Source organism: Suncus etruscus, chromosome 10 (genome assembly GCF_024139225.1).
Source record: "Suncus etruscus isolate mSunEtr1 chromosome 10, mSunEtr1.pri.cur, whole genome shotgun sequence".
NCBI classification, from domain to species: domain Eukaryota; kingdom Metazoa; phylum Chordata; class Mammalia; order Eulipotyphla; family Soricidae; genus Suncus; species Suncus etruscus.
Window position 1 is genome coordinate 15,635,452 of NC_064857.1, and position 23,561 is coordinate 15,659,012.

Consider the following 23,561-nt stretch of genomic DNA (forward strand, 5'->3'; position numbering starts at 1 on the left):
GACTTGATTTATTCATTTCAGGTAGCATATCTGGCATAGTACCTGTAACATGTAGAAGGTTCTCCCCTTCCACAAAAAAAATAAAAAATCATCGAAAGAATGGAGGTAGCAATTACTAGTTCTTTTTTTTTATTTTTTTTATTTTTTTGGTTTTTGGGCCACACCCGGTAACGCTCAGGGGTTACTCCTGGCTATGTGCTCAGAAGTTGCTCCTGGCTTGGGGGACCATATGGGACACCGGGGGATCGAACCGCGGTCCGTCCAAGGCTAGCGCAGGCAAGGCAGGCACCTTACCTTTAGCGCCACCGCCCGGCCCGCAATTACTAGTTCTAATAAGTATGTGAGGTAATTAGTTCACCATTCTATATTTTACTTCAGGTCTTGAATTTCAAATGACCTATTTATCTTTTTTACATTTCACATGATTATTTCTTTTAGCATTTCACTTTACTGTGCAATTTCAGTCCAGACTATTATTCCTGATTGTGGACATCCTAACAGATAATACTTTTTTCAAGTCAATTACATGCAGTATTTGTTTGGATTTCTTTAATATCCTAGTTTCAAAGAGAAGAAAATTACCTTTAAAATGCATTTTTCTCAGTTATGTGCTATGTTTGAGATAGTGTGACATTATATTACCTTTAAGGTTTTTTTTTTTTTTATTTTAGTTTTTGCTTTTGGGGCTACACCTGGCAGTGCTTAGGGGTTACACCTGGTTCTGCGCTCAGAAATTGCTCCTGCCCGGCACGAGACCGTATGGGATGCCAAGGATCAAACCTGGGTTCGTTCGGCCAACTATCATTTCCACCCCTGGCTTTAAGTTTTTTGTTTGTTTTTGAACCATACCCAGCAGTACTCAGGCTTCTTCCAGTTTTGTGGTAGGAAGTGAGGGTGTGGAGCTTGGCTATCAAATGCTGAGCCTTCTCCATTGCAAAGTATGCATGGGTAGGGTCAGCCTTTTGAGCTCTCTCTCCAGCCCTTTACTTTAATATTCCTGTTTTAAAGATGGGCCTCCTGATCTGTTTGTGCAGAAGCCTAAAGCCTGGCAAATATACTGTTATTATTGAATTTGACTGTTTATTTTGTGACCACTGGGTTCTGTTTGTTCCTTAGTAGTGTTTGGCCTGTCAGACTTGAAAAGAAAAGAAAATGGTTTGCATAGATAAATTTTTTTTTTTTTTTAGATTTTTTTTTTTTTTTTTGGTTTTTCGGCCACACCCAGCAGTACTCAGGGGTCACTCCTGGCTGTCTGTTTAGAACTAGCTCCTGGCAGGCACAGGGGACCATATGGGACACCGGGATTCGAACCAACCACCTTTGGTCCTGGATCGGCTGCTTGCAAGGCAAACGCCGCTGTGCTATCTCTCTGGGCCCAGGTAATCTTTTTTTTTAAATTAATATATTTAAACACCTTGATTACAAATATGATTGTAGTTGGATTTTAGTCATGTAAAGATAATCTTAAAAGAATATTTATTGTTAGCCTTGCTATGTAAACAGACTTTTTAAATTTTCAGTTCTTTTAGCTTTGTATTTGATAAAATGAAAAAATATCACAAAGTTTTAAAGATGGGAATTATTTTATTGTGCACATCTAATGCATTAAATGGACAATCCTGAGATTTATTTGTTGTAGTTACTGTATTTATACTGTTGTTTATGTGCAGTAAAAACATGTACTGTGTTCCAATATTGCTTTTTTTTTGGGGGGGGGCCACACCCGGCGGTGCTCAGGGGTTACTCCTGGCTGTCTGCTCAGAAATAGCTCCTGGCAGGCACGGGGGGCCATATGGGACACCGGGATTCGAACCAACCACCTTTGGTCCTGGATCAGCTGCTTGCAAGGCAAATGCCGCTGTTCTATCTTTCCGGGCCCTCAATATTGCTTTTTAAATGAATTTATTTTACTTAATAGGAATTTTTTTGAAGACAAAGTTTATTAGTGAAAAGGGCAAAATATGGAAGGAGCTAGAAGTCAGTAAACTCCCAGACCATCTTTTTTTTTTATTAATATCTTTATTTAAACACCTTGATTACAAATATGATTGTAGTTGGGTTTCAGTCATGTAAAGAACACCCCCCTTTACCAGTGCAATATTTCCCTCACCAATGTCCCTAATCTCCCTCCTCCCCAAACTACCCCTGTTTGTACTCTAGACAGGCTTTCTGCTTCCCTCATTCATTCACTTTGTTATGATGGTTCTCAATGTAGTTATTTCTCTAACTGCACTCATCACTCTGGTGAGCTTCATGTCTTGAGTTGGACTTTCCAGCCCTCTCTTTTGTCTCTGAGAATTATTGCAAAAATGTCTTTTATTTTTCTTAAAACCCGTAGAGGAGTGAGACTACTCTGCATCTATCTCTCTTCCTCTGGCTTATTTCACTCAGCATAGTAGATTCCATGTACATCCATGTATAGGAAAATTTCATGACTTCATCTCTCCTGATGGCTGCATAATATTCCATTGTGTATATGTACCACAGTTTCTTTAGCCATTCATCTGTTCTGTTCATCTGTTGAAGGGCATCTTGGTTATTTCCAGAGTCTGGCTATTGTAAATAGTGCTGCAACTAATATATGTGTGAGGAAGGGATCTTTTTTTTTTTTTTTTTTTTTTGGTTTTTGGGTCACACCTGGTGCACTCAGGGGTTACTTCTGGCTCCATGCTCAGCACTCAGGGCTTACTCCTGGCAGGCTCGGGGGACCATATGGGATGCCAGGATTCGAACCAATGACCTTCTGCATGAAAGGCAAACACCTTACCTCCATGCCATCTCTCCGATAGAGGAAGGGATTTTTGTTTGTATTTTTATGTTCTTAGGGTAAATCCCTAGAAGTGGTATAGCTGGATTGTATGGGAGCTCAACTTCTAGTTTTTGCAGGAATCTCCATATCACTTTCCATAAAGGTTGGACTAGATGGGATTCCCACCAGCAGTGAATATGAGTTCTTTTCTCTACATCCCTGCCAGCACTGCTTGTTATTTTTTTTTTTTTTTGATGTGTGCCAATCTTTGTGGTATGAGATGGTATCTCATCATTGTTTTGATTTGCATCTTCCTGATGATTAGTGATGTGGGACATTTTTTCATGTGCCTTTTGGCCATTTGTATTTCTTCTTTGACAAAGTGTCTGTTCATTTCTTCACATTTTTGATGGTATTAGATGGTATTGATGGTATTAGTTTTTTCTTGTAAAGTTCCATCAGTGCCTTTATATTTTTGGATATTAGCCCCTTATCTAATGGGTATTGGGTGAATAGTTTCTACCACTCAGTGGGTGGCTCTTGTATCCTGGGCACTATTTCCTTTGAGGTATAGAAGCTTCTCAGCTTAATATATTCCCATCTATTTATCTCTGCTTCCATTTGCTTGTAGAGTGCTGTGTCCTCCTTAAAAGTACATTTAGTCTTAGTGTCATGGAGTATTTTACCTATATGTTGTTCCATATTATACCTTATGGTTTCAGGTCTGATATCAAGGTCTTTAATCCATTTAGATTTTACCTTCGTACATGGTGTTACCTAGGGTCTGAGTTCGGTTTTTTGCAAGTGGCTAACCATTTGTGCCAACACCATTTGTTGAAGAGGCTTTTCTAAAAGCTCCTTTATCAAAAATTAGGTGACTGTATGTCTGGGGAACTTCTTTTAAGACAAATCTCAAGAACTGATTATACAGTGAACTATTCTGTAAAACATGTTAGTCAAGGAGTGAATCAGAACACATGGGGTTTTTTCATTGTGTCTCTTGGTGTTGGAGACTCTAGGAGACAGTTTCGCTGATTTATTCCTGGCCCTCACAGATCTCCCTGCCAAGCACTTCTGGTAGCCCAAGATGTGACTTCAACGGAAGCCTTGGCCACATTCTTTGCACACATGGGGTTTTTCTTTTGTGTCTGTATGTTGTGTATGTAAATATTTTAGGGGATTATTATGTTACTGACCCTACCCTGATCGGTGATTGTGCCCTACCCTAGGGTGTGACCTGGCATTCTGCCCCCACCCTAGGGTGGTACCTGATTCTGCTCCCACCATTGGGTGGTACCTGATCCCACCATTGGGTGGTACCTGATTCTGGGGCATACAAACAAGGGTCTGTGGAAGACGAGAGGCAGGAATGATGCTGAGTCTTTGGACTTAAGTCTTGTCCACCGAATAAAGCTAATATTTCCACAAGCCTGACTGTCTGCGAGCTGTTTACCCGCCGTTTCACCTCAGAACCGTTGGCTGGACAGGGTGGCAGACGCGTGCTTGGAGCTGAAGGGGAAAGACCTCATCCTCCATCCCTCCATCAGTCAACCTCTTCAGGGGCTGACTTGCAACATCTGTAGTTTGGTGTCTGATGATATTTGCCTTCTGACTGAAGTCTCGCCCACATTCTGTGCATACATGGGGTTTTTCCTTGTGTCTGTTGGTCCTGTGTGCCTCTAGGAGACTTTTTGCTGGCCCTTTAATGGCCCTCTCGGGAGAGCTCTGCCAGGTGCCTCTGGTAGCCAGAGGTGTGACTTCCGATGAAAGCCTCGCCCACATGCTCTGCACACATGAGGTTTTTCTTTCGTTTATGTAGTTTGGTGTCTGATATATGACTTTTGACTGAAATCACATCGACAGTCACACACACATGGGGTGTTTCCTTTGTGTGTGTTGGTACTGGCTCCCCTACGATACAGTTTTGCTGGGCCGTTCCTGGCTCTCTCTGGAGAGTTCCCTGACAGGCAACTCTGGAGGCCTGAGATATGACTTCCAAGGAATCCTTGTCCACATTCTCTGCACAAATGTGGTTTTTCTTCCTCTCGTGTCTGTAGTTTGGTGTCTGATGATACTTTCCTTCAGACTGAAGTGTCGCCCACATTCTCTGCACACGAGGTGTTTTCTTTGTGCCTATTGGTCCTGGGCACCTCTAGGAGACAGTTTTGATGGGTTGATCCTGACTCTCAGGGGAGCTCCGTTCCAGGCGCCTCTGGTAGCCAGAGATGTGACTTCCAATGGAAGCGTCGCCCACATTCTCTGCACACATGTGTTGTTTCCTTTGTATCTGTTGGTCCTCTATGATACAGTTTTGCTGGGGCGTTCCTTGCCATCTAAGGAGAGCTCTCAGACATGCGTTTTTGCAGGCTGGAGATGATTTCCAAAGGAACCCTTGTCCACATTCTCTGTACACATGGGGTTTGTTTTTTGTGTCTGTAGTTTGTTGTCCGATGATATATGCCATCCACAGTTTGTTCTGGGTCGGGTGCTGCAAGTCACACGCCCTACCGCTGCCATATCTCTCCGGCCTCCTGAGATTTTACTTCCGATTGAAGCCTCACCCACATTCTTTCCATTCATAGAGTTACTTCTTTGTGCCTGTACTCTGGTTTCTGATGATATATGAGTTCCGACTGAAGCCTTGGCCACATTCTCTCTATTCATAGGGCTTTTCCTTTGTTGTGTAGTCTGGTGTCTGATTAGACTTGACTTCTGATTGAAGGCTTGCCCACACTCCCTGGAAACATGGGGCTTCTCCCCGTGTGTGTCCTCTGTTGTCTGTTGAGTTGCGAATTCTGATGGAAGTTTAGCCCACGTTGCCTGTAAATAGAAGTTTTCTTTATGTGTTCTCTGGTGTACATATTTATTTCATAAAATTTTTGCATGCTGATCCTTGCAACTATTCTGCTTTTGTCCTCTGGTTTTTCACTCTGGTCTGTTTTCGTTTCTTTTTACATTATCATCTCATGTTTATTAGTTTCCTACTTGGCTGCTACATAGGGTAGAAAAGGCTATAGAAATTCTTTATGCCTTGTCTTCTTAGCCATAGGTATTGAGGATTGTTTGTGCTTTTCTCTTTCAAGTTTGTCATTCTTTTTTTTATTTTATTTTATTTTTTTTGGTTTTTGGGCCACACCCGGCGGTGCTCAGGGGTTACTCCTGGCTGTCTGCTCAGAAATAGCTCCTGGCAGGCACAGGGGACCATATGGGACACCGGGATTCGAACCAACCACCTTTGGTCCTGGATCGGCTGCTTGCAAGGCAAACGCTGCTGCGCTATCTCTTCGGGCCCCAAGTTTGTCATTCTTTGGCCATTATATGGATCAGAGTGTTGCTGCCATTGCTTTTGATCCGCAGCCAGGAATTCTCTTGAGGGTGCTTTGGGCCAGATGTTTCTAGGAGGATCCTAGAGGCATGGCTCTCAGTTTTATGTGATGACGTGAGTATGTTCTAACTGGAGAAGATGAGAGAAGGGACAGAGATAGATGGCTTTCTGGCTTTGATTCCTGTTCATAGATTGGGAGGTTGATCATTAAATTGGCAATACTCTCCAAAGCATTGTACTGACTTAATCCATTTCCTCTAAGGCGACCCATGGCATTCTTTTCTTTTCTTTTTTTTTATTTTGGGTCACACCCAGCAGCCCTCAGGGTTTACTCCTGGCTTTATGCTCAGTAACTCCTGGCAGGGTCGGGGGACCAAGGTTCGAACCACTGTCCTGCATGCAAGGCAAACGCCTACCTCCGTGCTATCTCTCTGGCCCCTGACCCATGACATTCTTAAAATAAGTGGATCATATGCTCCTGCAAACATGCCTCTCTGCAGCCTCTTCAGCATCTCTCCTTCACACCAGGAAATCAGAGCAGGCTTTACCCCACAACTGTACAGCCTGCAGGTGTTTGTAGGTCTTCAGCATTATATCTCTAGAGCTGAGAGGGGTCCAGGCATGGACATTTCTTGGGCGAGAACCTCATGGCCACATTGGGAAACGTCACCTTTTTCTGCGGACAGGACTTGATATGGCATAGCCTCATCTCCAGCATGGATTATTCCCAAAGAGCAGTGGCAAGGCCCATTGCGCAAATCCCCCAAAACCTGGATTCACCCAGTCACAGAGCGATTCAGAGTGGGAAGTCTGTTGAGATCCTGCAGCCCCAGGGAACTTAGAACAGACTCTCAACGGGCGAACAGACAGACAGTCTTCCCTCCCGTGGCTCCTGAGCCTGCGGGGACCCCTGAAACCTCTGTGTGGGCAGCGATGGTGGTACACTTCCTGTTTGGGTTTTGGCTGGAATAAAATTTTAAATTGAAAATGTAATTGATATTTGCATGATTAAAGTTTAATCTTAACTAAACAGTAGTCTTAACTTGGTTTTAAAGTAGTTTTAAATCTGCACATCTGCAATTTGTATGTAAATATCAGTTCTTGTCTGTAGTTTTCTCAGCATTTTTGCTAAATTTGTTTTGTTTTGGGGCCACATCTGTCAGTGCTCAGGGTTTCCTCATGGTTTTATGCTCAGACGTCACTCCTGGTGGTGCTTGAATAACTTTAAATGGTGCCAGGAATCAGCCCTGGGCCAACTGTGTGCAAGTCAAGTGCACAACCCACTGTACAATCTGGCCCCCTCTGTTCACCTAAAATAAGTTTCCAATGGGATTCTTCCTCACTCCTGACTCTTCATTTTATTATTATTTTTGTTTTGGGGCCACACGGTGATGCTCAGGGATTACTCTGAAATCGTTCAGAAATCGCTCCTGGCTCAGGGGACCGTAGGACGCTGGGGATTGAACCCTTGTCCGTCCTGGGTCAGTGGCATGCAAAGCAAACGCCCTTACTGCTGTGCTATTGCTCCGGTTCCTCTTAATTTTTTTTTTTTAATAAGTGAAACTAAATACTTTAGAATGAAATTTCTTTAGACCTTAGAAAGGAATTACTGAAACGTGATTATTTGATAATAGTTATGACACTTTTTTAGAAAGACCTGGACATGTTTTTGTTTAGAAAATAGAACAAATGCGGGGCCAGAGAGAGAGCACAGTAGTAAGGCATTTGCCTTGCATGCAGAAGGAGGGTGGTTCGAATCCCGGCATCCCATATGGTCCCTTGAGCCTGCCGGGGTTGATTTCTGAGCATAGAGCCAGGAGGAACCCCTGAGCGCTGCTGGGTGTGACCCAAAAACCAAAAACCAAAACCAAAACCAAAACCAAAAACAAAAACAAAAACAAAAAGACAAAAAGAAAATAGAACAAATGGTACAGATAAAGCTTTGAGATTGTGTGAATCTTATTCGGGGTATTTGATATATTATGGATCAAAGGATTGAGAGGAATGAAATGAATTTACAGTTTAATTAGTACTTTTTATTTTTTTTATTTTGGGGTATACTCAGCAGTACTTAGAGCATATTTTTTGTGTTCAGGGATCACTCCAGGTGGTGCTTAGAGGGACCATAGATAGAGCCAAGGAGTAAACTTGTTTTGGATTCATGCCAGGCAAGTGTGTTATGCCTTGTACTATTTCTCTGACTTACCAAAAAAATTTTAAAATATTAAGAATATATTTAAATAGTAAAAAGATGTTAAAGAACTCAATATCATGTTTTGAAGAGTCGCAAAACTTAATATGTTACTAACATGAATATGCCAGAATAATTTCAAAAATAACAACACAGGTTAAGGTACTTACCTTACATGAGGCTGATCTTGATTTACGTCTGGCATCACATACTGTGCCAGGAAATTGCCACTGAGCTCCTAGAGGTATGGCCTCCAAAGCAACAATAAAAGTAGAATCCAGGGCCCAGAGAGATAGCACAGAGGCGATTGCCTTGCAAGCAGCCGATCCAGGATGTAAGGTGGTTGGTTTGAATCCTGGTGTCCCATATAGTCCCCTGTGCCTGCCAGGAGCTGTTTCTGAGCAGACGGCCAGGAGTAACTCCTGAGCACCGCTGGGTGTGGCCCAAAAACCAAAAAAAAAAAAAAAAAAAAAGTAGAATCCAAATTTAGCAAAAACCAAGTACAACTTATTTTGGGGGCAGTGGTTTGGGTCACACCCAGCAGCACTCGGATGACTCCTGGTTCTACGCTCAGAAATCACCCTGGCAGGCTCAGGACACCTTATGGGATGCCGGGATTCAAACCACCGACCTTTTGTATGCAAAGCAAATGCTTTACCTCCATGCTATCTTTCCGGCCCCCCTAAGTACAACTCTTATGACACCAAGTGGAGGAGGATGTGAAGCTTCTGGTGCTTGTGTCTTGTGTGCTGCTTTTCAGATAGTTGTAGAAGTCAAATCTTTTTCTGCTTTGTACTTCAGTTCTGCACGTCTTTCCTCTAATGTTTTTCAAATTCTACAACATTAATTTTTAAGTATATAAAATATATAATATATAAGTAAATATATATAAATATGTATAATATATATATTATATATATTTGCTTTTTGGGTCACACCTGGCAGCACTCAGAAATGCTCCTGGCAGGCATGGGGGCTGGGGGTGGGGTGGGCATACGGGATGATGGGATTTGAACCACCGTCTGTCCTGGTTCAGCTATGTGCAAGCAAATGCCCAATCACTATGCTATCTCTGGCCTATTAAATATATTTTTAAACTTTATTAATTCATTGATTTGTTTCTGGGCCACACCCAGTGTAGCTCAGGGATTACTCCTGTCTCTGCACTCAGAAATTGCCCCTGGCAGGCTGGGGGACCATATAGGGTGCTGGGAATCGAGCTGGGTCCCTCCTGGGTCAGCCACATGCAAGGCAAATGTTCTATCACTGTGCTATCTCTCCTGTTTTATCTCTCCAAATTTACAGAATGTAAAATGTAGCCACTTCTGTTCTTTCTTGCTGAGTTCCACTGCTGTAGGAACCCAGCTAGGATTGATTGCTGAGCACAGAGCTAGGAATATGCTCTGAACACTATTGGCTGTAGCTTAAAAACAACAAAAGAAATAAATGGTAGAATATTCATGTATCACACAAGAGAGAGTTCAAGAGGGGTAGCAGTTTCCAGGGGTCAATGTGCTATCCAGATTATATCCATTTTTAGTTCCTTCCCAGGGAGTTGCCATGGTAATGTGTGCTGTGATTTTTCACTATGCAAATGCATTTCAGTGAGTTTATAGTGAAGCTTGACATCACTTGGTCCTCCATCTTATTTCTTGGCTTCAGCTGGTCACAGGCCTAAGGTTTCTAAAACTTCATTGCTCTTACCTTAGAGGTGTTTAGCCCTATAACGCTGAACTTTTTGCCAGAAACTTAAAAATTTCCCAGTATTACATATCAAAGATGGGAACTGATCAGAGATGAAAGGTTTGATATGCATGCTCAAGGATAAGGTATAAAATATACTAGCCCCAGTCCTTGTGTAAGCCAAATGGTCTTTGCTTTAGGGAATAGCAGATGTTAATCTTTGCAATGTCTGCATGAGGGAATGTTTTTCTGTGAGAGGCCGTTTATAGTTCATCTGTAGACCATTGTTTGCTGTCCTGCCACTGTTCTATATACTGCTTCCACTTTTGCTTTTCTCTTCTATCATGTTACTCAAGAAATTCAAGTATGCCTTTAACTTTAGTTTTCCTATCAATTCTGCTGACTCCTGTATCTTTTATAGGGGGAGTAGGGGAATGGATGTTCTCAAGCAGTGCTCAAAAAGCTCAGAGACCCCTCCGGGTGGTCCAGGCTGGCAGGTAGCTCAGTGCTAGGGCCTGAGGATATTTTTCTGCTTGGACATTGGTGGTGGGATCCACCAGAGATACCCCATGGTACTTGGGACCCTTTAGTGCCACACCCAATGAATTTTTTCAATATATTTTTTATTTAAAGAAAATGCATCACATAGTTGACATAACTGATCATAATACACTTGTTTCAAGAGGATAAAAAACAAGTCATTAAAAAAAATAGAAAAACAATGGGAGAGAAGAAAAAAGAAAATGTTCAGTTTTAATTATATTTGTGGAAATTATTGTATATCCAATAAAGCCATTAATATAATAGCAGAAGATTCAGTGGGCTTTTTTTTAAGATGAGAGATAGGAAAAATACAATAAAAAAGGTGTGTGTGACAGTTGTTTCCATGGGCAGAGCAAAATATGGGAGAAATAGATAGGACAAACCTTTGGCCTAAAAACAGGGAGACCTTACCCATGAAGTATCCTGGCATAAGACCAACTACAGGCCCCAGGCCTGCTAAATTCTCTAACCCCAAAGTCTTTCTTTGTGGTTCCAGTAAAAGCTTTTCACAATCCCAGTTGTTGCTGTCAGGTTCTGTACTTAGAGATCCTGGTTTCTGTACAGATCCTACGTTGAAATCAGGGTGATGTGGAGCGTCTTCTGGTTTCATCTCACCATTAGGAGGCAATGCAGAGAAACCTGCCCTGAAAGTGAATTGTTGCTATTGCCAAGTCTTCAGACACCCACTGAAGTTTAAGGGCAAACAGGACAATAGTCTGATGCTGAGATGGCTGTATGGTTTTGAGGATAGAGCCTGACCTGCACCCCTGTTACTGTTATCTTGACCTGTAATCCATATTTACCTCGAAACTCGCACCCAATATCTCCTTGCCATATCTGTCTGCAGCCAACCTAATTTTCCACTCTCTTTTTGCTGCTCTCCTGTATGCATTTTTCTCCCTCTTTCTACACTGCAGATTAAGTACCATATTTTTTTTCAGCCCACAAAATGAATTTATTTTTTATTTTTTTAACATAATTTTTATTTTGATCATAGTGGCTTACATATTGTTGACAATAATATTTTAGGTACATATTTACATAAAATCAGGAGGGATTCCCATCACCGGTTTGTCTTCCCTACTCCTCTGTTTTTGTCCTACCTCCCATATCCTCTTCCCTCACCCCCAGGGCTGCTAGGGTATGTGGTCCCCTCTGTACCTATCCTATTACTTCATAGTCTTACACCTGTTTGGTCCTGATGCCTCCTTTATTTCCCCCTCTAATTGGGAGGCAGGAGTAGGTAGTTCAAGTTATGTGGTTTTGTTTGAAGAGGAGAAAAGTAATAAACTGAGGTAAAAGTCTAATACGCCGGAAATAAGCAGAATTCTTCTAGAGGCTCTCATCATCGGTTTGAGAGACGAAGGAGAAAAAGAAAGTGAAACACTCCACCCCTACGAAATGAAGTGTCAAATATCTATTAAGGGTTCCAACAATAATACTAAGCACCACAAAAACAGAACAGAACAAACAAACAAACAACCAAAAAACCGCCGTGGTCTTGAGATAGGCACAATGGCAGAGCACATGAAGAGGGAAAAGAAGGGGCCAGAGAGATCACATGGAGGCAAGGCGTCTGCCTTTCATGCAGGAGGTCATCGGCTCGAATCTCGGCGCCCACATGGTCCCTCGTGCCCGCCAGGAGCAATCTCTGAGCCCGGAGCCAGGCATAATCCCTGAGCATGCCGGGTGCCACCCAGAAATCTGAAAAGAAGAAAAGAAAAAAAAAAGGAGAAAAAAAGATAAGTGGGGGCAACAACTTCAATAACCACACTAAAACAAAGAAATCGACCAAAAATAGATAGGCAAATAAAAATAATAATAGTAGTACATGAAGATAAAAAGTAATATATGAAAAATAAACAATGTTTTTTTTTTCCCCTCCTGCCCAGGCACAGTAAATATTGGGGTCATTCGAAAAGGGATTCACATGGCCTAAGAGATATGGGGTTTCTCCGCCCTTGAAGTACCGTATTTTTTGCTCTATATGATGCACCTGACCATAAGACAAGCAGTTTTTAGATGAGGAAAACAAGAAAAGAAATATTCTAAAGCAACTGGTGCTACTCCAGGAGGTGGCTGGGAACAACCAGCCTGCAAGGCCTAAGTATAATTACATAGCTGGTTAAACACATTTACCTAACTTTTTATTTTACATCAGAAAATACAAATATTTTAAAATATTTTTTCATCAATATATTAAAAAAAGAAAGTTGTCTACGTGATGGTGAAAGTGCATTAACCTGAATGTTCATACTATATGGTATATAAATAAAGGGGGTGCCACACTGTAGATGTCAAATGATTAGTAGATGCTCTCCTCCATAAGATCTTATTTGCTCCATAAGATGCACAGACATTTCCCCCATCTTCTGGAGGGGTAGGGGAATGCATTTTATGATACAAAAATGCAGTTGTACTCAGTAAATTAAGTTGTTTGCTTAGAGAATGAAGATATGAGTTGTTTAAAATAACTACAATTTATGATAGTTTTTATCATTTGGTAAACATTGCTATGGTTTTAATATGTATTCACTTATTTTTGGAGGTTTGGGACCAACCCAGCAGTGCTCGGGTTATTCCTGGCTCTGCAGTCAAGGATCACTACTTGTGGGGATTGGGGGACCATAGGAGATGATTGGGATCTAACCTGGCCTTGAGGCATTGAAACTTTTTTTTTGGAGGGTAGGGAACATTGGTGTGGGGGTTTGAACTATACTTAGAAGTGCTCTAGGGGCTGGAGAGATAGCATGGAAGTAAAGTGTTTGCTTTGCATGCAGAAGGTCAGTGGTTTGAATCCCGGTGTCCCATATGATCCCCTGAGCCTGCCAGGAGCGATTTCTGAGCATAGAGCCCAGTAACCCTGAGCGATGCCTGGTGTGACCCAAAAACAAAAACAAACAAACAAACAAACAAACAAACAAAAAGAAGTGCTCTAAGCTTATTTCTGTTTCTATGCGTAGGGATTACTTTTGGCGGGTTTTAGGTGACCACGTGGGATGCTGGAGATTAAATCAGGATGGCTGCTCCATCTCCTAAGAAGACCTTTATTATTATTTTATATCCATTGCCCTATCTCACAAGAAATGAATACTGAAAAGAGATGACACCCTGGAAGATTCTGGAATATATATCTCAGAGGGGATGTTTGTAAGTGCTACCACTTTTTTTTTGGGGGGGGCACACCTATTCGATGCTCAGGGACATATGGGACACTGGGGGATGGAACTGCGGTCTGTCCTAGGCTAGCACTTGCAAGGCAGATGCCATACCTCTAGCGCCACTTCTCCGGCCCAAGTGCTACCACTTTTATATAATTTCCCATATGTTTTGTTGTATTTTGTCATTTATTGAGTTTGCCCAAACCCCTTTTTAGCTGGGGGTACAGCCATAGGTCTTTGGGATTGCTTTGGAAACCACAGTGTGAGTAAAACAAAAGCCTTTTCCAAGCCCTGTTAATGAGTGGGAAAACCAAATTGAAGTTTTCAAATTTCAATATTTTTTGCTACCCTCAGTTTATCTTATAAGGACAAGGCACCAAACTGAGGCCTGATGTCCCACTTGGCCCTGTCCTGAGTCATGTCCAGGAATGTTACAAATAGCTCACTGCACATTGGGTTGTTTGGTAAATCTTTCTAAGGGCTGTAGGACAGGCCTGGTTTCTTCTACTCAGATATTTATTCCACTCGGAGAAATAAACCTGCCATTAATGCTTAGCTTTATTCACAGTTATTTCATGTCCCAAAGTAAGAAGCTGCAGTCTGGGAAATTTATCCCACGTCATTTCTATGGCTTTGGTTAATTCAGGGAAAGACAGAGGACCTGGGTAGGATTAATTAAAAATTCAGATGAATTGAGTGTTTTGGGCCCAGTAATAAGGACTAGCAATACTGTGGAATAATTTATTTTTATAACTGAAAACCAACTACAAACATGTTGGTAATCATGGGCTTAAATAAAGATTATTTTTTAAAAAGTGGGATAATTTAGCACACTAAAACACTTCACTTCAGCACTGGTAAGGAGGAACATGGTTGACGATAAGAATGGCTTAGCCCGGGCTGGGCAGGGTGTCTTTGCCATTAGGTTTTTATCCTTTAGGCTGTTTATTCATTTCAATTACTGAATAATCATCTGCAGCCAGTGAAAGCAATCGTGTTATTTCCCCTCATGGAGTTTGCTATGTATATCTTGGATCCAAAAAGCAGTCTTGTTGGGAATGTTCACAGACTGTTGTAAAGACTGAACCACAGCGACTTTTCTGTGCAGTAGAAATTCATATCTGCTCTTACGTTGCTCAAGTCTTTAGCTCCAACCAGTTCTCTGGAATGCACTACTTTAGAGCTTGGTGACCAAGCTTGGCCAAGTCGTTATGTACATCCATATCTGACTAGAACATAGACCATGCAATTGAGCCTCTGAACTGGACCAAATTTGAGTTCTCTGACCACCAGTTGCTCTACCTCTCTAAGTAGTAGTGCTGTATGAGTTTGAAAATATGACTGAGAAGCATCTCATTCCTGTTGGCTGTGGAGTTAAACAGCTTTAATCCTGGATTTTCAGACAAATCGATTTTTTTTTTTGGTGGAAGTTTTTGTTGTCGTTGTTGTTGCCATACCCAGCAGTGCTAAGGGGTTACTCCTTGCTTTGCACCCAGGAATTACTCCTGGAATTACTCCTGCTTGGAGGACACAACACACGTTGATTTCTTTCTTTTCTTTCTTTCTTTTCTTTTCTTTTTTTTTTTTTGGTTTTTGGGTCACACTCGGCAGCGCTCAGGAGTTACTTCTGGCTCTATGCTCAGAAATCGCCCCTGGCAGGCACAGGGGACCACATGAGATGCCGGGATTTGAACCACCATCCTTCTGCATGAAAGGCAAACATGCCTTACCTCCATGCTGTCTCTCCGGCCCCACAAATTGATTTCTGAGAGCCTCAGAATTTGTTCTTCTGAGTCTCTCCCAGTCTTTCCTCATCTCTTCCAAATATAACCCAATTCATATAAACAACACACAACATACAAATAACATAATAGGGGCAGGAGAGATAGCACAATGATAAGATATTTGCTTTGCGTGCGGCCAACACAGGACAGACCCCGGATTGAATCCTGGCATCCCATATGGTCCCCTGAGCCTGCCTGCCAGGAGCACTGCTGAGTACTGCTGGGTGTAACCCAACCCCTCCAAAAAAGCACACACTGTATTTGATTGCAATTATTGTCATGAATATTTAGTATTTATTGAACATTTTATTGAGTTCTTTATTGTTAGACATTATGTTAAGCACTGACGTTTGTGATTTTATTAATTCCTCACAATAGTCCCAGGAGAGATTATTATTGCCAATTTGCAGAGGCAAATTAGTTATTATTGAATCAATGCAGTTTTCTTACTCAGGTGTCAACCATGTTACGAAACTCAGAGATATAGCTTGAGTTTCCAGTTTTCTCGCATACCTTCATATTTTTGATATGTTGCACGTATGTTTATATTTTATAAAGTTTATATTTATTTTAGAGTTTATATTTCTGAATTTTATTCTGAAAAAGTAAAGGAGACACTAATATATATATATGTTTACAGTGCAACTGCTTACAGTGCAAATTTAAGTAAATAGTGATAAAGTTTCTTCTTTTGTGGAGATAACTTTTGGTCTAAACAACATGGAGATGGGCCCGGAGAGATAGCACAGCGGCGTTTGCCTTGCAAGCAGCAGATCCAGGACCAAAGGTGGTTGGTTCGAATCCCGGTGTCCCATATGGTCCCCCGTGCCTGCCAGGAGCTATTTCTGAGCAGATAGCCAGGAGTAACCCCTGAGCACCGCCGGGTGTGGCCCAAAAACCAACCAACCAACCAAACAAACAAACAAAAAACACAAAAAACAACATGGAGATGAAGAAAGAATAGTAGTCACCAGGGGAATGTAGGTTTAAAATTCACTGGAGGGACTGGAGAGAGAGCATGGAGGTAGGGCATTTGCCTTGCATGCAGAATGGTGGTTCGAATCTTGGCATCCCATATGGTCCCCCGAGCCTGACAAGAGCAATTTCTGAACGTAGAGGTAGGAGTAACCCCTGAGTGCTGCCGGGTGAGACTCAAAAACCAAATAAATAAATAAATAAATAAATAAATAAATAAATAAATAAATAAATAAATAAAGTCACTGGAGAAAAGCCGAGTTTCCAAAAGAGCATTTGGAAGATGGGAAAAAGTCAATTTCTCATTAAAATGTATTATTCATTTATTATTACACTTTTCTTTTATTTTTCAGTTTTGAGTCACACCCGGTGGTGCTCAGGGGCTACTGAGGGGTTACCACTGGCTCTGCACTCAGAAATCGCTCCTGGCAGGCTTGGGGGACCATATGGGATGCCGGGAATTGAACCCGGGTCCGTCCCAGGTTGATCGAGTGCAAGGCAAACGCCCTACTGCTGTGCTATCTCTCTGGCTTCCCAAGGGCATAGTTACTTTACTTCTTAAACTACAAAATGGCCAAGACCCTGCATCATAGCCACTCTGTTTTCTTTTTTATTATTATTTTTTTACTCTATTTTCTTAGTGTCAGTCTACCACCTTATTCCTTGCCTCCTTCCTTGACATTTACATTTCTATAATTTAGTAGAGTCCATAATCTGAACCATTTAGCTTCTAGCGTCCTCACCCCAGCAGTGTAGCAGTGTGTTGATATTAGTGTATTGAGGTACTTCAACTTTTGCTTGGGGCTCAAAGAAGTGAATCTCAGTTCAGAGTGCCTTGATCTTTGCTTTTTTTTTTTTTTCCTCTCAGTGAGTGGTAAAAGTTGGGTACCATTTTGGGCAAGATTTTCACTATTTTCTAGAGGTTGTGGATTTCTCAGAGTAGCAAGTTTCCTCTTCTGCCCCTATTCTCCACATCCATCCCATTTCAGAGGGGTTCAGAATATAAACTAATGTCTGAAATTGATAATGTGCTCTGAACCTTCCCTTTGCTGATTTGAAAATGATTGTAGAGGTTCCTTCACTTCCAGACATTAACACTAGATGGCAGACTACACATGGGGAATCAGGTTAGATATTTTCGTTAGGGAAGTGTTTTTTTTTTTTTTTTTTTCTCCCAATGTCTTCCAGAGCCAATACATGAGCTTAATAATAGAGCACCTGAAGTCACAGAGATGGTACAGTGGGGAAAGCAATTGCTTTGCATGCAACTGACCTGGGGCCCCTAAGTGATCTGAGGATTCGAACTTGGTTTGAGGCCACGACAAAGTCAAGTACTTTTTGTTGTTGTTGTTGTTGCTGTTTTTGGGTCACACACGAATAAGTATTAGAGTGATCCCTGAGTGCAGAACAATAAGGCCTGAGCACTGCTGGGTATGACCCCACCCCCGAAAAAAGGAGGCTCATTTACCATAACCACGTAAATACTTGCCTTGAGAACACCTTTTTATAAATATATATATATTTGGGGGGGGGGTTTGGCTACATCATGTGATGCTCAGGGGTTACTCCTGGCTATGCACTCAGAAATCGCTCCTGACTTTGGGGGAACCATATGGGCCACCCGGAATCAAACCGAGGTCTGTCCTGAGTGCAAGGCAAACGCCCTATCGCTGCGCTATCACTCCAGCCCCTTTATAAATATATTTTAATGTCTCTGTTTAGCAAAAAATGGTGCTTTTGCTATGACAATGAGAGCTGGAGGTGATCATTGGACAAGATTTGGGTCCTGAAAGGAGATAAAGTGGTAGGCATGATACCCCTTTAGTAGCAAACCACAGTGTCTAAAAGGAAGAGAGAAAGAGTGAGAGAAGAAAAATGTCTGGCACAGAGGCGAGGCAAGTAGGGGAAAGGGCAGGTGGAAAACTGGGGACATTGGTGGCGGGAATATACACTTGTGAAGGGTGTTGTACATTGGGTGGCTGACAATCATGAACAACTTTGTAATTGTGTATCTCATGGTGACTCAATGGAAGAATTTATAATAAAATAAAACATCGAAGAAAAAAAGAATAAAAAATGGTTTTTTAGGGGCTGGAGAGATAGCACAGCGGTAGGGCATTTGTCTTGCACATAGTCAACCCAGGACAGATGGTGGTTTGATGCCCAGCTTCCCATATGGTCCCCTGAGCCTGCCAGGAGCGATTTCTGAGTGCAGAGCCAGGAGTTACCCCTGAGCTCTTTAGGGGTGTGGCCCCAAAACAAAAACAAAAACAAAAAATACTATATCAAATACAAGTATCACTTATTTAGTAGGATTTCCATTTTTTTAATTTTATATTTAGGATTTCTATTTTGTTGAACTAATTCATCATTTGCTATGAAGTAATCTTTTAATTTGAGGGGCCAGAGAGATTACAACAGGCAGAGCACTTGCTTTGCATGCAGTACATCCTAGGTTCAATTCCTAGCATCCCATATGGTCCCCTGAGCCTGCCAGAAGTGATTTCTCAGTGTAGAGCCAGGAGTAAATCCCTGAGCACTGCCTGGTGTGCGCCCAAAACAGAACAAAATAATTAAGTAAAAGAAGCAATGGGATTCACTATTCTTGTTTGCAAAAATAAGACTATACTAATATTGACATTTTTTTATTCTCAGCATTTGGTTCAGTACTTGAAAATGCCAATTTATCTACTATAAATGAATTGAGCAAAAGTGTCATATCAACAAATTGTATTTCTACCATTTTTTCCTTTTTTAAGGAAGCTATAATAAAGCCCAATTATTTAAAGAAGAAGACCACTAGCAAAGGTGACTGGTACTAAATGTTACACAGACACACAACATATTTGAGAGACAATTTGAATTATCAATTACGTTGGCAAAACTACTTTTGTGGTCATCAACAACTGTGGAAGGGAGAAAAATAGAAAAACCACCAAATGTTCTCATTCTGTTAGGAATAACATTTGGAGAGTTCCCTTTAGTCTTAAAATGACCTGGTTAGAAACCTAAGCTGAGTAGCCATTGGCCACAACCCACAATATATTTTTTTCCTCTTGTTTTAATGTGGAACTCAGCACATAATTTGTGGGGCTTTTTACAGTTGCCTATAAAAATAACCCAGGATCCTTCAAGACTCTTCTTTTAAACACTTTCCTCTATTTTTTTTTATTTGTCTTGTTTCGTTTTGGCAGTATTATACAGGGATATGCCTGTCTATGTACTCAAGAATTACCCTCATGGGCTTGGGTAACCTATGGGTTGCTGGGGATTGAACCCAGGTTGATTGTATGCAAGACAAGCACCCTACCTTCTGTACTACTTTTTCTAGCCTCCAAATACTTGCACTCTTTTTTTCTTTCATTTTTCTGAGAGCAGTGTAATATTTTTGTTTGTTTTTGGTGGTGCTCAGGGATTACTCCTGGCTCTGCACTCAGAAATTGCTCCGGCCAGGCTAGGGGGACCACAGGAGATGCCAGGAATCAACTCCCCGCCCCGGGTTGATTGTGTACAAGGCAAACACCCTAACACTGTATTATTGCTCTGGACCCAAGATCTGGTTTTAATATCAGATATAAATATGATTAAGAAGATAAAATTGGGCCCAGAGAGATAGCACAGCTGCGTTTGCCTTGCAAGCAGCTGATCCAGGACCAAAAGGTGGTTGGTTCGAATTCCGGTGTCCCATATGGTCCCCCGTGCCTGCCAGGAGCTATTTCTGAGCAGAAAGCCAGGAGTAACCCCTGAGCATCGCTGGGTGTGGCCCAAAAACCAAAAAAAAATAAAAAAAAAGAAGATAAAATTACAGGTTTCTTTGACTTACAAATGTAAATAGAGAAGCTTAAATGAGAACCAAAACTAATTGAATTGTAACCAAATAAGAGTGCAAAGATGATTCAATATGTAAAATAAATGATCAGTTTTTAAGTGGTAATGAAATTATTTTAAAAAAATGTACAGCAAAAAGAAAATTTGTGAAAATTATTGCAGCTTACAATGAGGTCATTAAATCATTGTCAAAAGGTTTATACTACACTATCTGTTGCTAGTTGATTTCTCTGTTATTGGTTTTATTCTGAACAGTAGGTGACATCTAAATTGATGTGTTCCTACTAGGATGACAGTACTGAAATATTTGCAATTGTCAAAGGCCTGAGCAAAGGTACAGAGGCAGGGTGTTCACCTTGCACATGGCCGACCCAGGACGGACCCAGGTTCTATCCCTGGCATCCCATGTGGACCCCAGAGCTTGCCAGGAGTACTTTTTGAGTGCATAGCCAGGAGTAATCCCTGAGCATCGCCTGGCATGACCCAAAAAACAAATAAAAAGAGAGAAAAAAGAAAGAAAAAATTGCAAATGTCAAGTAGCTTTGTGGTCCAGGAATTCCGAGATCTGTGGGTGATAATGCAGCATTTGTGGGGAGTGGTTTCAGTCACTGTGGCCATGCCTTCTGGAAGTTTGAGAAGACTGTGGGCAGGAGGAGAGTGTCTGCACTCACTCTGCCAAAGTCCTGGACACCTGAATTCTTGCAACACTTGAATAACTTGCTCAATTTTCTACAAAGGCACAAGATAGTATTTCCAATAACAAGGACTGTCTCAAGCATCACTTATAGTGGCCAACATGCCATTGAACTGTCTTCTTTAAGCTAAAAGCTGTCTAAGATGCATCTATGAACAGGATTACTCTTTTGGGGGGCAGGGGTTTGGGTCACACCGGGCAGCACCCAGGGGTTACTCCTGGCTCTATGCTCAGAAATCGCTCCTTAGCAGGCTCGGGGGACCATATGGAATGCTGGGATTCCAACCAAGGTTCGTCCATGGTGACCCCTGCAAGGCAAACATCCAACCGCTGTGCTATCACTTGGCCCCTGAACAGAATGATGGAGGATGCCCAAATCCTTTGTTTCCTTCAGGCTAAGTGAATTATGGGGAATCCTGATCTCCTCATGCTCTGATAGACTTTTACCCAAATGTTAAGTCTCTCTAGCATTTCTTAATCATTTGCATCATTTGAGTTCATGAAACTCAATTCCAGACACTTCTGTTCCTATACTATGATTATGGTGACTTTCAGAAGATTTTCTATTCTTGCTCTTATCTGGTGGCTTTCAAGCTCTGCTGATTCAAGGAAACCATCTGATTCTATAGCTTGCTTTAGCAAATTTGTGCAAGAGGATTGTAATTCTTCTGAAAACAGCCATCATCCTTCAATTTAATCTGATGGCATGAGCAGCAGCCTGCCAGTTATTCTGAAGAGACAGGTATCGATATATTCTTTATCATGCTGTTTTACTGCAGGCCAAAGAGCAGCAATTTCAAACTCACCTGCAAATAATAAGTCACCTAAAACCAGCCAAGATTATTTCTATCTTGGAATAAAAGACATGAAGAACATTCAGTCTTGTCTTGATTATTCAAAAAACAAAACACACTCAAAAGCTTGTGGATTTACTTCAAATCCAAGGGAAGAAGATGTGGGAAATTGAATAAAATTTAATTTTAGAATGGAAAAAAGTGAAAAAATACTATTTTTTAGTTTTGGCCCACAACCAGCGATGCTCAGGGGTTACTCCTGCTCTGCACTCAGAAATCACTCCTGGCAGGCTTGGGGATGCCAGGGATTGAACCTGAGTTTGTACTGAGTTGGCTGCATGCAAGACAAATGCCCTACCACCATGCTATCTCTCTGACCCCACAAAAATGAAATTTTACATAATCATGTAAACTCATGTATTTTCTGCCTAGTGGATAGTTCAACAGGCTAATGTAAGTGCTTTGCATGGGGGAAGGCCTATGTTTAATTCCTGGACTTTATGGTCTGCTGGCTCATAAGTACAATCCCAGGGAATTGTACACAATTCTGTCCACCTCAGTCATCAAGAAGGTCAGGACTAGGAAAGTCATCCTCAAACTCTTCTGCTAGCATCTCACTATGTCCACTGTACAGCCATCAGACTGTGCCTGAAATCCACTTGATTTACATGGTGTAGGAACTGGTCCCCACACCCAAATTCTCAGGGAGCTGTGTGTGTGTGTGTGTGTGTGTACATAAGTACACACAAGGGAATAATCTATGGGTTAAAACAAGAAGAAAATGGGGCCGGAGAGATAGCATGGAGGTAATGAATTTGCCTTGCTTACAGAAGGTCGGTGGTTCGAATCCAGGCATCCAATATGGTCCCCCAAGCCTGCCAGGAGCGATTTCTGAGCATAGAGCTAGGAGTAACCCCTGGGTGTTGCAGGGTGTGACCAAAAAAAAAAAAAAACCCCAAACAAACAAACAAAAAAACAAGAAGAAAATAAAAACAGTTCACGTGTTTTGAAAACTTTACCTCAGCAAGAACTTAAATGACTTGAGTCCATTAAAATGAACAGACTTAGGGGACCAGAGTGATAGTACAACATGTAGAATGCTTTTCTTGCATGTGGCTGACCCAAGTTTGATCCTCAGTATCTCATATGGTTCTCCAAGTCTTGCCAGAAGTAATCTCTGAAATCAGAGTAAGTCTTGAACACAGTTGGGTGTGACAAAACAAAACAAAAACAAATTTATGGGGTCAGAGATAGTACTTGGGTTAAGTGCTAAGAATTAATATGCTTGTTTAGTATGGAGGAGAAACCTTGCTGGATCCTCAGTACCACATAGTCCTCAAATTATCACCTATAGGGGCTGGAGCAGTAGCACAGTAGTAGGGCATTTGCCTTGCATGTGGCTGACCCAAGACGGGATGCAGATTCAATCCCCGGCATCCCATATGGTCCCCCAAGCCTGCCAGGAGTGATTTCTGAGCGCAGAGCCAGGATCAACCCCTGAGCATCACCAGGTGTGGCCAATGCCCCAAAACAAAATAAAACAAGTACCATCTGTAGTGTAACCTGCATAAAGTTGGGAGTAGTTCCTATTATATATGGCCCAAATGACTTCTCTTTCTCTTGTAAGCAAATAGACAAACAAACAAAAATCATATTTAAGTCTGGAAATAAGATTGCATATATTTTCTTTCATTTTCCCTCATTATGTTTCCATTATCTACAGTTACAACTCTTACAGATAGAGCTAAGATTTCCCAGAAGAAGTAGCTCTCCTGGATGTTTTGTGGATTATATTGTAATTTTTTTCCAATTATGTTTTTGTTCTTTTTCTTTG

At 41.5% G+C, this 23,561-nt stretch overlaps 1 pseudogene; it reads right to left on the minus strand.

Moving 5' to 3' along the window:
* Window positions 1–5,405: 5,405 nt before the first annotated feature.
* Window positions 5,406–23,561, minus strand: part of LOC126020854 (RNA-binding motif protein, X chromosome-like) — a 117,437-nt pseudogene continuing 99,281 nt past the window's right edge.